This window comes from Sus scrofa, chromosome 9, assembly GCF_000003025.6.
Source record: "Sus scrofa isolate TJ Tabasco breed Duroc chromosome 9, Sscrofa11.1, whole genome shotgun sequence".
NCBI classification, from domain to species: domain Eukaryota; kingdom Metazoa; phylum Chordata; class Mammalia; order Artiodactyla; family Suidae; genus Sus; species Sus scrofa.
Window position 1 is genome coordinate 71,287,163 of NC_010451.4, and position 14,952 is coordinate 71,302,114.

At 40.5% G+C, this 14,952-nt stretch overlaps 2 protein-coding genes across 10 annotated transcripts in view; one reads left to right on the top strand and one right to left on the bottom strand.

The window, feature by feature from the left end:
- CDK14 (cyclin dependent kinase 14) overlaps positions 1-14,952 on the top strand; it is a 632,242-nt gene that overhangs the window by 609,151 nt on the left and 8,139 nt on the right. The gene's annotated exons all lie outside the window — the stretch shown is intronic.
- MTERF1 (mitochondrial transcription termination factor 1) overlaps positions 425-14,952 on the bottom strand; it is a 566,280-nt gene continuing 551,752 nt past the window's right edge. For all 7 annotated transcript variants that reach the window (XR_002347027.1, XR_001298914.2, XR_002347022.1 and 4 more), the window contains one exon: positions 425-2,088. The gene's annotated coding sequence lies outside the window, so the exon portion shown is untranslated. The remainder of the gene's footprint in view (positions 2,089-14,952) is intronic.

Sequence of the window (14,952 nt, forward strand, 5' to 3'; positions counted from 1 at the left end):
GTTCTTTAGCTTAAAATAAAGGTACATCAGTCCCTAAAAATCAACCTGTTAGAATTTTTCTTAATAAGGAAGTACTGAGAGAGATAAGATTTAACTTCATCATGTTAATCCAGGCATGAGTAGTTTTATATCCTGCTTTGACCAGCTTGTGCTTAATAATTGATCATGAGAACCATGTAAACTCTAGCAGTAAAACTTGGGAGGTTAGTAATTAAAAAACAAAAGAGTTTTTCCACTTTAGCATCTTAAGCCCTGGCTCATTGTCGGTGACAGCTCATGCAAAGCCACTGAGTCTAAGAGTTGCAAAAGGAGCCAAACCAAAACAGCTTTATTGGAGCTGATTGGGCTATTTTATTTTCAAATTTACATACTTCATACAATATACATTATATTTGATTTATTTGATTATTATGTTTCGTGGTGATTCCCCCCGCCCCATGACAATGAAGCTACTAAGTCACTAGAGCACTAGAATGTTTTTTTTTTTTTTCTTTCTTTCAAATGACCCCAGTGTTCAAAGTCAGATCTTTTGAAAAGAACTTAACAGAGCATCATGAGACGTGATAGGTGCTTAGGGTGCAGTTTTAATGCCAACAGACTGGAAAACAAACAGCATAACCCAGACAAGACATGGCTTTGTTCTTCAGCATCTGTGTGAAGAGAAAAGCAGACCTTTCTGGGATGTGCTCCCACTCACAGGTGTGGAAGAGAGGATGTCACGTTCCTGATTTACCACCTTGTGGGTGGGATTCTGGTTTGGAGCAAGGCGACGGGCTATTGCATTGTCTGTCACAGTAAGAGCTTGATTCCCTTAACTCTGTTGGTGCTTTTGTTTCAGTCAGCCACAAGTGGACATTAAAAAAGCGTGAAGCATCCCTTAATCCCCTGAGCCTGGTGTGTGCTGGCCCCGTCACTGCATTCACCAACTCTGTTGCCAATGGAAGTGAGAGATTGACCCCAGGCCTGCCGCTAAACCACTGAGCTGGTGGCACTTTATTGTTTTATACCAGGAGGAGACCGATTGTGTTGATGTGAACGTCTTATTCATCAGCCATTACAGGCTTCACCTTTTTAATGAGCTGAAGCTCCAAGTTCTTGACATGCGACTACAGTGAATCAACACAAGAGTGTCCTGATGATGTTTTCTGATTTACTGCAGTTGCTCTTTAAAAGATTTCAGTGTTTTAGAACCCTAAACGCTGCCGTTTGAAAGTTTATCTAAGGTTGTGTGTTAATCAAAAACAGTAAATCATGTTTGAGTTATGGACGGCAGAGTAGTGAGAGTTGGTGCATGTTTTTTCCTTTGCCGTTTAAATGCAGACACAAATATAAAGACTCAGGCGAACAGATGATTTATCAAATACCTAAGGTGTCTTTCTGGTGCATGAAAAATGTCTAAATTATCCCCACAGGCTACATTTTGAAAATTGCAGTCCTTGGGAAGAAGTTTAGTTTCTGTGTCATCACAAGTCCAGGATACTGGATATTCCTTATGGGCAGAATAAGACCTTTCCACGTTAAGTGCTATAGAACCCGGTGCTTTGTGAGCAGTCCAAGTCATTTGAAGAACCCGCTGCCTTATGTGATTTGGTGACATCCTGAAAAAGGGTAAAAAACTATTTACCCACAGATTTCACAGAAGCAGCTGAGGCCTCATTTGAATGGAAAGCACACAACTGCCCATGGTTTGGGGACGGTCCTGGGGACTTCCTTAATCAAATGCCCCTAAGACCTCCTCACTGCGTACAGAAAAGCCCCAGATCCTAAGCAGGGCACCTCCACTCTACCACCCTCGCCTCCCCTGCCAGCTTCCCCTGCCTCTGTTTCCTGATACCCCAGATAGGTACCTGCCCCTTTAGCCACTCACTGCTTCCCAGAGCCCTGGGCTACTCCAGAATGCCTTCACTCCTTTCCACACACTAAACTTTTATATATCTTTCAAAGCCCAGTTCTTCCTCGCCGAATTGGTACCTCTAGGATAGCTCTTCCATTGTCCATTTTGACTTAGAGGTGATTGTCTTCTTGGCCATCATCCCCTTCCAGACCTTTGAGGCTCCCAAGGACAGCAGTGGTGTGCTGCCGGCTCTCCTGAAAGACAGCAGAAAAACCCTAATTGCTTGATGGTCTGTACCTCATGGTGTAAATATGCCTTCTTCTATTGCCACTTTCAAAGGTGGCTGTGTTTAATTATAGCTTTCAAAATTCCTGAACATTTTTTTTTATGGCCAAACCAGCAGCATATGGAAGTTCCCGGGCCAGGGATTGAATCTGAGTCTCAGGTGCAGCAACTCCTGATCCTTTAACCCACTGCACTGGCTGGGGGATCGAACCTGCGCCTCTACAGCAAGCCAAGCTGCTGCAGTCAGTTTCTTAATCTACTGAGCGATGGCAGAAAATCCCAAAATTCCTGAACATTTTAACCTTGGGCTCTCATAAGCCAGTTTAAGCTAGCTCTAGAACACCACTGGGACCTTACTTGATTAATAATTTTCTCCTCTTCCACCCCAAATGTTGTGATTTACTTAAAAATAGATGCTAAGGGAGTTCCCCTTGTGGCTTAGCAGAATGAATCTGACGAGTAAAAATGAGGATGCAGGTTCGATCCCTGGCCTCGCTCAGTGGGTTAAGGATCCAGCATTGCCATGAGCTGTGGTGTAGGTCACAGACATGTCTCGGATCTCAAGTTTCTGTGAGTGTGGCGAAGGCCAGTGGCTATAGCTCCCTTTTGACCCCTAGCCTGGGGACTTCCATATGCTGCAGGTGGAGCCCTAAACAGAAAAAAATAAAATGCTTAGGAAGTGTTTCCTGAATTGAAATAGACCAGTTGATGGTTTGGCTCTGCCACTGCTCATTGAATCGCAGGTTGGGGGCCCATTTGCCACAGAGATTCAGGGGATATTTGTACTTCTTGTCACTTGAGAGTGGTGGCCTTAACCATCTCCTCCATGCCACATGGCACAAGGCAGATCTGTTGGTAGTACAACTGAGAAATGTGGTGAGGAGCAAGATGATGGTCTTGAATTCATCAGCCTCATTAGAACAGCATGTGATACACCATGGCTTCAATAATACACTTCCCGAGGAAAGCCTAAAAGAGACTCAGGAAGACAGTTCATTGAGGGGTTGGGAGGAGAGAAGGCTGTTTATTTTTGCTTTTATTTCTGTTGCCTTGGGAGACTAACCTGAGAAAACATTTGTAAGATTGATTGTCAGAGAATGTTTTGCCTTTGTACTCTTCTAGGAGTTTGATGATGTCTTGTCTTATGTTTAAGTCTTTAAGCCATTTTGAGTTTATTTTTGTGCATGGTGTGAGGGTGTGTTCCAGTTTCATTGATTTACATGTGGCTATCCAGTTTTCCCAGCACCACTTGCTGAAAAGACTGTTTTTTTCCCATTTTATATTCTTGCCTCCTTTGTCACAGATTAATTGACTGTAGGTGTCTGGGTTTATTTCTGGGTTCTCTACTCTGTTCCCTTGGTCTATATGTCTGTTTTGATACCAGTACCACACTGTCTTGATGACTGTAGCTTTGTAACATTGCCTGAAGTCTGGGAGAGTTACGCCTCCTGCTTGGTTTTTGTTCTTCAGGATGGCTTTGGCAATTCTGGGTCTTTTGTTGGTTTACCTGTTTTAAGGCTGAAAGTCCTGTATACTGGAAACTCCCTCAGTCCTGACAAACTGGGACAGCTGGCCACCATAGTTCCTATAAAGACTGTGTTCTTACAGTGAATGGTGTGGGTACTTACACTTGGAGCATACTGCCTGTGGCTGATATGCCAGAAGACTTAGAACCAGTGCCTAGAAGAAGTAGAACTTTTTTAAAAAGCCCAGTTGATGTAAAATCAGTTCTCTTAAGGTTATGGTCCTATTTTTTCAGGCACGCTCTTTAAGTGAAAATATCCTTTGGATAAGATAAAATGCTACATGTGCACGAAATGCCGCTATTTGTTTCTCATAATGATACACATGTTCCATAATCACCCCATATTCTCAGAACTCATCCCAGGTATTAGAGAACTGTAACCATTTGCTGTGATGCGCTAACTGGTATCAAAATACTTTAAAATAACCTATTATTATGATTTTGTGAGGAACGCCCATCAGATGACTTTACATGGAGATAGAGTCTTAATCGCCATGACTCATCACTCAGTGTTTTGTTGTCATTGACACTGTTCATATTGTGAAGCTGCTACACAGGAACGTGTTGGAGGGGAGCTTAGCTGGGTGTCCAGTGTCCGAATCCCTTAGCATGGCCTCCATGGACCTTGCTCACTGTCAGCTGACATTTCCTGGAGGAAACGATGTGCTGTGGTTGTGTCCACAATGTGTCACTTTGTGACAGTATCAAATTGTGCCCCATAATAGGTGTTTTTGCTCGAACATGATATATGTATGCCTCTCTGTGTTTTGCAGCCTACCACAGTAAAAACTGAACAGCTTATGGGAAGAAAGAATAAGTGGCAGACCACTCAAAATGTATTCAGCATATGTCTGGATAGGAGCAAATGAGTATGTTTGGGCTGCTATAACAGAATACCGTAGATGGGGTGACTTAGAAACAACAGAAATGTGTTTATCATGGTTCTCAAAGCTTGAAAGTCCAAGATCAAAGCACCAGCAGATTTGGTCTTTTCTGAGGACCCTCTTTCTATCCTTGCTATGCTTTCAGCATGATGGAGTGGGCAAGAGAGCTCTCTGAGGTCTATTTATAAGGGCCTAATCCCATTCATGTAGGCTCCACCCTCATGAACTAATCTTTTCCCAAAGGTTCTGCCTCAAAATACCATCACATCAGGGATTAGGTTCCAACATGTTGGGGGGAGGGGGGAAAGAAAATTCAGTCTTTAGCGCACAACACTCACAAAAGCAATATAAATAAATAAATAAATAAATAAAACTGGAGTTCCCCTCGTGGCTCAGCAGTTAACGAACCCGACTGGCATCCAAGAGGACGTGGGTTCGATCCCTGGCCTTGCTCAGTGGGTTTAATGATCTGGCATTGCCATGAGCTGTGGTGTAGGTCACAGATGCAGCTCAGATCCCGCATGGCTGTGGCTCTGGTGTAGACTGGTGGCTACAACTCCAACTGGACCCCTAACCTGGGAACTTACATATGCCATGGGTGTGGCCCTAAAAAGACCCCCCCCCAAAAAAAAAAACCCACCAACTACTAAAAATAGTGTCACAGTTTACAGGTGAAAGTTTACATGATGGAACGGTTAGGGATACTGAATTTTGGTTGAAAGGGCAAAATGGGCAAAGAATTGCACAATAAAAAATTTCAAGACAGAGCATGTGGCCAACCCAAGCCAAGATGAAGCCTGGGGGTAAATGGGCAGCACGTAGAGTACTGTAGACCCCTTCAGCTTGCATGCAACTGTGTTTATGTCTCTTGCACGTGGCTACTGTGACTCGGTGGTTCAAAACTGTAACGTTGGAGAGAACTCTGTCATGTGAACCACCATGACTTCTGGTTTATGCTGACACTGTTCTCTACTTACCAATCATATGTGATCTAGTTTTCACTGCAGAAATGCATTTCAGCTTTGTAAATTTCTGCTGAATAAGGTGGATAACAAGACAGATTCAAACTGTAGGTGATCATATATAGTGAATTCTAAAACCTTAGCATGAAAACTTCTTGTGCTTCAACACTTTGAACAGTGATAACTTTTAATTTGAAAGAAAAAATCCACCCCAAATGAAGTCACATCTCCGCTCAGATCTTTTAATTAAAGTCAGACATGAACCCTCGTGTTTCTCTGACTACTAAATACATAGAAGTGGTTTTATGAGATTTGTGTGTGTGTGTTTTAAGTTGTAAAAAATGCACACACTGCTGGGTTACATGACTTTGGTTTATTTAAATATAGTGTAGTAGGGCTGTAATATATAAGGAGGGTTAAAGGGTCAGAATTCTATTTAATTAACTTATACCCACTTGGGAAGCAGTCAATTATAAAGGTATGCTGAGCAAATAAAGCTTCACATATGAAATTCTTGAAGAAAAATAAGCCACTTTGGTGAAGACTTTTCTATTCTTAATTGTCATGAAAACTATTTCAATGAGCTGTTTCAAACTTTATATATATGTGTGCATGTATGTGTCTGTATGATTATACACAACCATGCATATTATGCATGATTGTATATAAATGGTTATATAAAACTGAATATATATATGTATATATATATATGATTTTTTTAAAGATTAAAACATGTCTTGGTGACTCTTAGAAGACCTGGATCAGTACTTTCCTCTCACTTTTTTTTGTCCTTCATTGAAATAGGACATACTCTCAGAAATGCTATTCTTTCATCCACATGTGTCTAAAATATGAACAGTGTTTTACATTTACATAAATCTGATTTAATAAACAGTCACACCATTAAAATAGAGGATTCTTTTCAATCATGGCTAATTACACATCATATAATGCCTGGTCTTTAATGAGGATTTCAATAAATGTTTGTTCATAATGATGATTATTAAAATGATATGTTAAGTCGGTTGCCTTGTAGGAGAAATACTTTGTTTTGAAAGGTTAGGCTTAAAGCTTTGCCTAAAAATTTTTAATTAAAATCGCCACTTTGGCAAGAAGCTTAAAATGTGCAGTCGCTGCAATTAGTGCATTGTGCATCCATATGGATGTTACCAAACAGCTTTCAACTTAAAGGATTTGGGCTATTTTGAATGATGGGCCTTCTGTTAAGCTTAAAACAAAGCCTGACTATCTCTGCATTCACTTTAATTAATATTCTCTTGCTGGTCTCAAAGATGCGTTCTCTTGTGGGGGGAAGAAGCATGGTTATCATAAATCTGAAATAAGTTACAGAAATAGGTTTGACTAATTTCCTACTTCCTCCTGTTTCATCCCATTTCTCCCAACCCCCCAAGGAGCTTCAATGCAGTGTCAGAATAACTTGAAAACACTGATTTCAGATGTTCTCAAAGAAAATCTATATCTCTCGCCAAATCATATCATAATTAAACTCATGCCAAAAAAATGAAGAAATTAAGCTGTTCTCAGAGTTTTTGGAAATCAGTATGAAATTGAAAAGTTATCATTTTGAGTCCAGCATTTCTATAAAATCTACAGTATAAAAATGGAGTATATATGTTGCATATTTACAAATGACTATATGCGTCATATATATGTATTTGTACATATATGTGGTAATTTTACTTCAGAGAGGTGTGTAGTTGCCTAGGTACTTGGGGTTTAGCAAGGTTGTTTGTGAACTTGATTTTCTACAGTAGTAAATTCTGCTTGAAGATTAGTTAGGTACAAAAGATCAATTTGGTTGTTTTACTTTAGTATTTTAAGCAAAATCAAACTTAAAATGGCACAGCCTGGAAGTTTTGTTTTGTTTCTCCTGGATACTTTACACGTGAAGTCTTAATATGGTTCGCAGGGAAGAGAAGTTTCTAGACTTTGTTTTTCGCTAAAACAGAATAAATTCTATAGGTGGTTGTATGTGTTAAAGACCCCGACTTTTTCACTATTTTCAAACATCTCCCCTACAAGCACTTTCCATCTACCTTCAGAAAGAGGATCACTGCAGTGACCACTGGAACCCTCTGACCATTTGGTTGCCCAATTTAGGCCAACTATGAATACTAATTTCAAAAGTAAACAGAAAAAAAAAAATCGATCCCCTCAAATCTTCATCAGGTTCTTAAGAATAAGATAGATGTGAAAATTACAAAACAGAATCATGATTGACCAGAACACATGGGTAAATAATTCATCCAATATGTCAGTGGAAAGGCATGAAATCAAGTCCACGCTAGAAAACTCCAGAGCATGTCCTTTTTTGTTGTTTCTTTCACTCCATCATTATGGAGACTCATTCCTCATATCCCCTAGATTTGGCATGAAGATACTTTAATTTTTGTTATCATTTGGGTTTTAAATTTTTATTTCCTTTTTTTTTTTTTTTGAAGCATGTGATTATATGCCTATCCTTAAATATCTTTAAATAACTCCTTATAGGCCAGTCTTTTGGATTCTGCATTTGGAAAGAAGGTTGAAATTAGTTTTATTCTAGGTTAAAAAGAGATAAACACTAAAGGTGGTCAAATAATATACATTATTTTTCTTGAAGAAAAGTTAATTTTATAATTCTATACTGTCCTTGCTACTGTGAGGTAGCTTTCTTTCCACTGAATTTCTTCCCTATTAGGCATCTTTACAAAGAAGTCCAGCAAATAGAAATGAGCAGATTACCCTCTGCTTCACATACATCCTGGTGAATATCCTGTTCACAAGTTAGGCGATGAAAAGAAAATCTACAGTTGTTTTAATTTGGAATCAAAATAATCACTTCTCTCCAGTGACACATAGAGAGAGAAAAATGGGCTTCAGTCTTCCTATAGAAAAAAGAATACTTGGTGGAGGGTTAAAAAAGAAGAGAAAAAAAAAGGTAAAACAAACACAAAAACATCAAATGGGTAAACAGGCCAGCAAAAGAGAGACCATCAGATCACATGGCAGCACCGTGAGCTGAGGTTCCAGGTTGTGTTGTCCCACCAGCTTATAAACTGTGTGTGTGTGCGTGTGTGTGCATGTGTGTGTGTGTGTGTGTGTGTGTGTGTGTACACACAAAGATTTAACGGGGAACACAGAGGGAATTAGAAAGAGCCTGGCCCGTTTTTAATTTGGGTCTGTTTGCTTGCATTTAGCACTTAAGGGCTTCTACATTCAGTTTGCTCAAAAGAGTGATGAAGCACTCCTTGCTTATGCCTCAAATCAGAAATGCATGAAGTGCAGCTGCAGAGATAATACATTTTCCCCAAAGGCTTTGGCTGAGCAAATTAGGTGTCAATGGGGTGCCTGCGCAGGCAGTACTCTCTCTAATTAGTCTCTTGAGCCTAGTTGGTGGCGGGTATGAGATGATCTAATCAATTGGTCTGTGTCTGATGGTTCGTGTAAAAATCCTACCAGGCAGACTCTCTCCCACAGGTCACCCACCTGCACAGCGGGGCTGCTCATTTTCATTTTTCATCTCCTCCATCACATGATGCTGACAGTTGGTTTTAAGAAAATTGAATCCAAAAAATATCTAGTTCATAGGGCACATGGGTCAGAACAAAGTTGCATTATGGGTATCAGCGATCCAATTAATTAATATTTATAGCTGAGAAGCTCTATGTAGATATTTCTGAATAAGGATTTTATCAATAAAGTCCAATTTCTTGTTTAAAACATTCATTTCTAGAGAAAGAACCTTGTAAAAACAAAGCAAGATAAAAATGGCATCCCTTCATCTTATGGTTTATAGACCATAGTTGAGCTTATAATTTATATTCAGTTTCATTTGTATTGTGTGTGCAGGGTATTTTAATAATCAATTAAATTTAAGGGAAGGGTTTTGCTATTATACTTTTCTTCCCTATGAATATCATATGCCCTCTCTCCTTCCACCTGTATTCCCACCCATCAAGTGCATGATTTTGCCTTTAAAGGATTTTTCTAGCAGTAAACTGACCTACCTTATATGCAGTCTTTGAAAACTGAAACAAATGCTGATGCTGCCCAAGGAGGAAGAAAGGCCATCTCATGCTGCCAGTGAACAATGTCAGGCAGGGTAGTTGGCACAATTTGAAGCTAAGCCAAATTCTCACAGGAATGGGAAAGAGTCTAGCTCTCATTGGCAACCCCCTCCTTTTCATATTGTCAGCTCCTTCTGTTAAATGTCTGAGCCTAAACCCTAAGCAATAGACTTCTCATAATCAATCACTGTGTTCACCATTTATTATACAGTTACCATTTGTACATATTATCCTTTATTATCCAAGTCTGCTTATGCCCTGGTTCAGGTCCATATGACTCTTTTCAAGATATACCCAAAGAAGTAGGGCAAAAACAAGGACAGACATCATCAATGGCTAAAATAAAGCCTTCAATCAAGCCAGTAGGAAAGTAGCATGCTAGGACCATGGTGGCAACATAGTTTATTGTGACATGAAATCTGATATATTGAAAATCAAATCATTTCTTTCAAATAGAATGCTGAGGGGTTTTTAAAATGCTTGGCTTCAGGAAGGTGTTGATCCTGCCCACTTTTGTCTACCTAAAGTGTACTTGTGGATGGCCTGCTCTGCCCCCAGCAGTGGGCTTTTCAGCAAGAGCCCAGCATAGCATATGCCCTCAATCACTGTGCCATGAGGGAAGTTTACACCTGAGAACATATTCCATTCCCTCAGCCTCAGGTTCTACACCTCACCTTCCTACTCATTCAGCAACTGTTTACTGAGCACCTGAGCTAGGTCTGGGCCACACTCTAGGGACACAGTCCCTTACGCAGCCAAGCTTAGTCAAGAACATGATGGTGCCATCTGCCCCCCTACACACTCCCTCATGGGAAATGTCCCTCCACCTCACGAGGGACTATGTGAGTCTCTAGTTCAGAAGGTCAGCTCGGGCACCAGGTATGCGTCCTGCTGATTGAAGTGGTGGCACAGAGGAGAGCCAGGCACTGACTAGCTCACTGGGGGTGGCTGTAGGAACTCCATGCCTGGGCAAGATGTCAGGACAAACCCTGACTCCTGTTTGGCCAGAGTGGGCAGGCTTCCTGGAAAAGCTGCAATCTCTTATAAGAAAATATTAAGGGCAAATACCATAACGTTAGATTTGGCAACTGATATTTATTTATTTATCTATTTATTTTTGCCACATCCATGGTATATGGAAACTTCCCAGCCAGGGATCCAACCTGAGAGGCAACTGTGACCTGCGCAGCAGCTGAGCAATGCAGGATCCTTAGCCCACTTAACCAGGCCAGGGATTGAACCTCCATCTCCACAGCAACCTGAGCCACAACAGTCAGATTTTTAATCCACTGCACCCCAGCAGGAACTCCTGGCAATGGGCCTTTAGATTGACACAAAAAACCACAAGCCACAAAAGAAAAAAAAAATGGATAAATTGGATTTCATCAAATATAAAATGTTTGTGCATCAAAGGACACTATCAATACAGAAAAGACAGCCCATAGAATGGGAGTAAATATTTGCAAATCAAAGGATTAACATCTGAAGTATATTCAAATAGCTCCTACAACTCAACAACAAACAATGCAATTTAAAAATGAGCAAAGGACTTGGATAGATACTTCTCCGAAGAAAGTACGCAAATGGCCAACAAGCGCTGGAAAAGGTGCTCAGCGTCACTCACCATTAGGGGAATGCAAGTCCAAATCACAATAAGATACCAGGTCACACCCCTTAGGATGTCTATAATCAAGGAAAAAAAATGGAGAATAACACATGTTGGTTAGGGTGAGGAAAAATTAGAACTCTTGTATATTTGCTGATGGGAATTGAACATAAAATGGTGCAGCCACTGTAGAAAATGGTTTGCTAAATCCTCAAAGAGTTAAACAGAATCACCATATGACTGAGCAGTTCCACTCACTCCTAAGTGTTACTCGAAAGAATTAAAAACAGGTTTTCAAACAAATATTTGTATGTGAATGTTCATAGCAGCACTATTCACAATAGCCAAAAAGTGAAAACAACCCAAATACACATCAATTCATGAATGGATAACCAAAATGTAATGGACAGCTGTAGACAAGACAGGAGTGGGAAGGGCTGGCCAGGGAAGGCCCCTCTACCCCTGTGCCTGGTGAGCTGGCCAGAGAGCACAATCTGGGTGCTAAGCCCTAATGCTGCCCTGCTCTGGATTTCATTCCGTGACAGGGGGCTTGGCAAGCAGAATTCTGGCAGCTGTCACAACTCCAGTGCAAGAGATGGGATTAAGATGGCAGAATAGAAGGACTAAAGCTCACCTTCTCTCCTAAAAACAACAGAATTACAACCAAATGCTGAACAACCTTCAACCAAATGGGCTGGAAACTTTCAAAAAGATATCCACAAAGAGGAGGCCACATCAAGAGAGTAGGAGGGGCGAGTATGTGATGTAAGCAACCCCATACCTGCTGGGTGGGAAGCCCACAGACTGGAAAGTAACTGTATCACAGAGAATCACATACAGGTGAGAGTTCTGAGCCCCATGTCAAATCCCTATGCCTGGGGATCTGGCACTGGGAGAAAAAGCACCCAGAGCATCTGGCTTTGAAGGCCAGTGGGGCTTATGCACAGGAGCTCCACAGGACTGGGGGAAATGGAGAACCCATTCTTAAAAGGCACACACAGACTTTCATGTGTACTGGGTCCCAGGGCAAAGTGAAGTCTCCCTAGGAATCTGGGTCGAACCTGACTACAGTTCTTGTAGGATCTCCTGGGAAAACAGAGGGCGACTGTGGCTTGTTGTGGGGGAAGGACATTGGAAGCAAAGGTCACCAGAATATTCATCAGTGTGTGTTCCTCTAGAGGTGGCCATTTGGGGAAAATCTGGCCCCACTCATCAGTGCCGAGAAGACCCAGGTGAAACAATAATCCAGGTGGGATCACAACCACACTCATCAGTAAACAGGCTGCCTAAAGACCTCCCAGGCACACAGACAGCTCTAATCTCACCCAGAGACAAAGCCCCACCTACCAGTGGGCAGGCACTAGTCCCTCCCATCAAGAAGCCTACAGAAAGCCCCTGTACCAACTTCAGCCACAAGGGGGCAGACATCAGAAGTAAGAGAGGCTACAACTCTTATTGTCTGCAAAAAGGAGATCACACCAAAAACCTATAAAAATGAAAAGGCAGAGAACTATAACTCAGATAAGGCAACAAGAAAAGACCCCAGAAAAACCGCTAAGTGATCAGGAGATTCTCAGCATCCAAGAAAAAGACTTTAGACTGATGATGCTGAAGATGATGCAAGGCATTGGAAATAAACCAGAAGCAAAGATTGATAATTTAGAGAAAACATTGAGTAAAGAAATACAAGATTTAAATCTTAAGCAAGCATAAATGCAAAATATAATAACTGAAATAAAAAATTAATTAGACGCACCCAACAGCAGAATACAGGAGACAGAAGAACGAATAAGTTCGGTGGAGGACAGACTAGTGGAAATCACTGATGTGGAACAGAAAAGAGAAAAAAGACTGAAAAGAAATGAAGACAGTCTAAGAGAACTCTAGGACAATGTTAAACACACCAATATCTTATTATATGGGTGCCAGAAGGAGAAGAGAGAAAGGGACAGAAAAAAAAATTCAAAAAGATAATAGCACAAAACTTCCCTAACATGGGAAAGGAACTACTCACTCAAATCCAGGAAGCACAATGAGTACCATATAAAATAAACCAAGACACATATTAATCAAACTGAGAAAAATTAAAGACAAAGAGAAAATCTTGAAAGCAGCTCGGGAAAAGAAACAAGTAACACACAAGGGAACCCCGATAAGGTTATTGGCAGATTTTTCAGCAGAAACTCTGCAGGCCAGAAGGGAGTGGCATGATATACTTAACGTGATGAAAGGAAAAAACCTCCAACCAAGATTACTTTCATTTTGATTTGAAGGAGAAATAAAAAGCTTTACAGATAAGCAAAAGCTAAGAGAATTCAGCAACATTAAACCAGCTTTACAACAAATACTAAAGAAATTTCTCTAGGCAGAAAGGAAAAGGCTACAACCAGAAACAAAAATAGCACAAATGACAAGGCTCACCAGTAAAGGCATATATACAGTAAAGGAAGGAAATCATCAATGCACAAATATGCTACCAAAATCAGAAATTGTGAGAAGAGGAGGGTACAAATGCAGGACACTGGAGATGCACCTGCAATTAAGACATCAACAACTTAAAACAATCTTGTTATATATATAACTCCTATATCAAAACTTCAAGGTAACCCCAAACCAAAAATCTATGGTTGATACACAAATAAGAAAAACCAACTCAAATATAACACCAAAGATAGTCATCAAACCAGAAGAGGAGAGAAGAAGGGAAGAAAAAAGAGCAACAAAAACAAATCCAGGCGTTCTTGTCATGGCACAGCAGAAACAAATCCAACTAGGAACCATGAGGTTGCAGGTTCCATCCCTGGCCTCACTAAGTGGATTAAAGATCTGGTATTATTGTGAGCTGTGGTGTAGGTTGCAGATGCAGCTTAGATCTGGCATTGCTGTGGCTGTGGCAAAGGCTGGCAGCTGTAGGTCCAATTAGACCCCTAGCCTGGGAAGCTCCATATGCTGCAGCTGTGGCCCTAAAAAAAAAAAAAAAAACCCAAATCCAAATCAGTTCATAAAATAGCAATAAGAACATACATATCAATAATTACCTTAAATGTAAATGAACTAAATGCCCCAACCAGAAGACATAGACTGGCTGAGTGGATACAAAAACAAGACCCATATATATGCTGTCTTCAAGAGACCCACTTCACTTCTAGGGACATATGCAAATTGAAAGTGAGAGGGTGGAAAAAATATTCCATGCAAATGGGAATCAAAAGAAAGCTGGAATAGCAATACTCATATCAGACAAAATAGACCTCTAAATAAAGAATATTATAAGAGACAAGGAAGGACATGACATAATGATCAAAGGATCAATCCAAGAAGAAGATATAATAATTGTAAATATGTATGCACCCAACATAGGATCACCTCAATATATAAGGCAACTGCTAACAACCTTAAAAAGAGAAATTGACAATAACACTATAATAATGAGGGTCTTTAACACCCCACTTATAGCAATGGACAGATCATCCAGACAGAAAATCAGTAAGGAAACACAGGCCCTGAATGAAGCATTAGACCAGATGGACTTAATAGGTATTTATAGGACATTCCATTCAAAAGCAGACAGACTACACATCTTCTCAAGTGCACTCAGAACACTGTCTAGGATTGATCACATTCTGGGCCACAAATCAAGTCTCAGTAACTTTAAGAAAATTGAAATCATATCAAGCATCTTTTCTGACCACAATGCCATACAACTGGAAATGAACAAGAAAAAAGCAGCAAAAAATGCAAACACATGAAACTAAACAACATGCTACTAAATAATCAGTGGATCAC